At 54.5% G+C, this 2,922-nt stretch overlaps 1 protein-coding gene across 4 annotated transcripts in view; it reads left to right on the top strand.

The window, feature by feature from the left end:
• Window positions 1-2,922, top strand: part of LOC113213577 (CUGBP Elav-like family member 2) — a 275,917-nt gene that overhangs the window by 272,216 nt on the left and 779 nt on the right. The gene's annotated exons all lie outside the window — the stretch shown is intronic.

Genomic DNA, 2,922 nt, shown 5'->3' with positions numbered 1-2,922 from the left:
CAGAGAGATGTAGTGGATAGAGCGCTGCGCTCGCCGAGCGGGAGGGGAGAGAGCGTCGGGGCGGTGACTTATGGGTGCATGAGCCAGGTGATGACGGGAGATGAATAGACAGGGCCGAGCCGGAGGAGGCCACGCGGAGGCCGCCGGGGCCAGAGGGGCTCGAGGGGGGCAAACGACAGCCAGTGTCATATTCCTGCTCCTCGCTGACTGAGGTTGTGCGTCACGGCGCGGAACGGGCGGAGGCGAGAGAGAGAGAGAGAGAGAGAGAGAGAGAGAGAGAGAGAGAGAGAGAGAGAGAGAGAGAGAGCCTGCCGGCTGCCGAGCGGCGGGCTGGCGGGCGGCGAGCGCCCGGAGGGTAGGCAACATGTGGGCAGCGCTGCGCGCCGGCACGGCCTGCCCCCCGGGCGCCGACCCCGCGCGGCCCGGCCCCGGCCCTGGCCCCGCGTGATTTGTCTGGATTGTTGAGCTCTGCCGCTGAAACTACATTTCTCTGCGGGAAGTCTGCTGCTGCTGCGGTGATGTGGTGTAGTGAGGCGCCGCGGCGCCCATAGCCGGAGCGAGCTCCCATGGCGGCGGCAGTGCCTGGCAGCCTTGTGCAGCTACAGCGATAGGTCTCATCACGTTCGGAAGGTGGGGTTCATTGGGACACGGGTCGCGTTGGGACAGTAGCAATCTCTTCTCTTTCTAATAGTATTTACATGATGAAAACAATTACACACATTGCCCATGTAAGGATATTTCATGATTGTATCAATCAATGTTGGGAAGATTGCACCATGTCTGATGTACAGAAAATACCAAATGACGATGAGCTCTGTTTAAAGTAGGGAGCCTTCTTATTTTAGTTTGCACTTTAAAGTGTGATACAAGTGTGGTACTATATAGTACTATCACACACATGGTATTGCAGTACTTATACCAGTTAGACTATAGATCACACATGAATTTTCAGAGGCGCATGCAATACATTTCTGCATGAACTTGACAAAATATCGGAAAGCTCCCGATGCAAGAAAAAAAACACTTTCATGCACTCTCTCCTCCAACAAGACTGAGAATTGGACGTATGAGAACTCTATGAAATGTTGGAGAGCAATTTTAAACGTGTGATCCGAGCTGACACCGGTATCTAAGAAATGAACATACCCTAGTTAAACCTTATTGTGCACTAGTCGTTCTGTCCTCGGCGCACCTTCAGCTTTGCGCCCCCGCCACCCCCGCCTCTCCTCATTAAAAGCCACAACCCCACCCCTCTTTGTGCGGCCGCCCAAGGGCGCCCAGGACCGGCGCCACAGGCGAGCCAGAGGCCCGCGCGATCGCCGCCGCCGCTGCACCTTCACAAACGGGAACGACCGGTCCGGCTTTTGCTCTTAATTGGCCGGTTTCTGCTTTCTGCCTTCCCTGCTGTGCTGCGCGTGGCGCGGCCTCGCGGGCTGCTTCCGAGGAGGGAAGTGGAGAGAGAGAGAGAGAGAGAGAGAGAGTGAGAGAGAGAGAGAGAGAGGATGTTGTGGGTGGAGGTGGATGGGGGGTGTCTCGTGCGGCCGCAGGGTGGAGAAGGTCTTCCGTCAGTGCGAACGAACATGAATATTTATTCGCGACGGTTATCTCCATCCGGTGGGGCCGGATTAACCTCAGATAAACACCGGCGGGGGTTGTTTATTTTCACTCGGCCCGCGTTGTTCAGCTGTTTATCTTGCCACCCGAAGACGGGCTCCTCGGGGGCGGCGCGGGGGCGGCCGGCTCGGACCGTTGTCGGCGGCGCCTCGCGTGCCGCGCCCGCCTTTGTGCAGCACACCCCCGTGTAGCGGAGCGAGCGCTCCAGTCAATATCTCGACCAAAGTGTTATCGTTAAAAGTTTTCGCTTTGGAAATTGCGTGTCAGTTCGGAGCGCGGCTGCTGCACTGACTGCGACCCTCGCCCGCCCGTCGTGTCTGTCGCGCACATGTCGGCGCGCTCGCGTGTCTGTGTCTGCGTGTATGTGTCTGTGTCTGCGTCTTTTATCAGGCGCAATGCGCTCCACTGGACGTATTCTGTCCAGCCGGGGCAGAGGAGGGCTGGGAGCGGCAGCTTTTGAATGGCGTAAAGGAGGAGAGGGGAGGGGTTGCGGGTTGGGGAACGGTGATGGGAGAGGAGGAGGGGGCGCGTGGGAGGACCGTGTTGCCTTTCCATAACGAGAAGTAAACAGCTACTACGCAGTCAGCACGCCTTACCGCAGCCAGGGGGTCGCCGCAAACCAAGCAGCCCAGGTATATGACGACCCCGGACACACAGACACATACACACACTCGCAACACACACACACACACACACACACTCGCAACACAACGTCGAGCACAGCGCATACAGCTTATATACCCCCACGGACCACAAGGGGTGCAAAGTGATAGCTCAAATTATTGCAGTCGTATCCGTGCTGCGTACAATTATACCAAGTGGCTGATTCAACCAGAGCATTTCTGTAGTTACACTGTGCCACACGTGGGGGAGGGTTACAGCCTATTCGCTCGGTCTTGGTCCGTAAGGCAACATAGGCACGATAGGCAAAGCTGCTCGCCTGCTGTACAGCTAGTTAACCAGCCCGCTTTGTATGGCTAGTTGTTAGACAAAATTTTATTTAAAGACGTGAATCCGAACGTTACTTGTTTCTTGTTTCATTATGTGTGATTTAAAGCTATACGCCAAGTTAAGTATATAAAACACCTTTATGGGCAGTTTTAATGCAGAGGTGCTAATTTGTAATGCCTTTGTAAAGGCATTAAAATCCTTCGAAACTTTTACCTTTGTATTTCCAGTGAATACATGTCAGTATTTATTTCTGAATCCCAGTTTTAAAAACAGTTTGTAGTAGTAGTAGCCAAACGTGTATTTTTTTTTTTATTAAGAGGTATTGAAAATTAAATCGGCTCAGCGAGGTGGAGCGCC

This window comes from Frankliniella occidentalis, unplaced genomic scaffold, assembly GCF_000697945.3.
Source record: "Frankliniella occidentalis isolate FOCC.00 unplaced genomic scaffold, Focc_3.1 Scaffold8, whole genome shotgun sequence".
Taxonomy (NCBI): domain Eukaryota; kingdom Metazoa; phylum Arthropoda; class Insecta; order Thysanoptera; family Thripidae; genus Frankliniella; species Frankliniella occidentalis.
The sequence above is the reverse complement of the archived record's forward strand: the minus strand, read 5'-3'. Positions and strand labels throughout refer to the sequence as shown.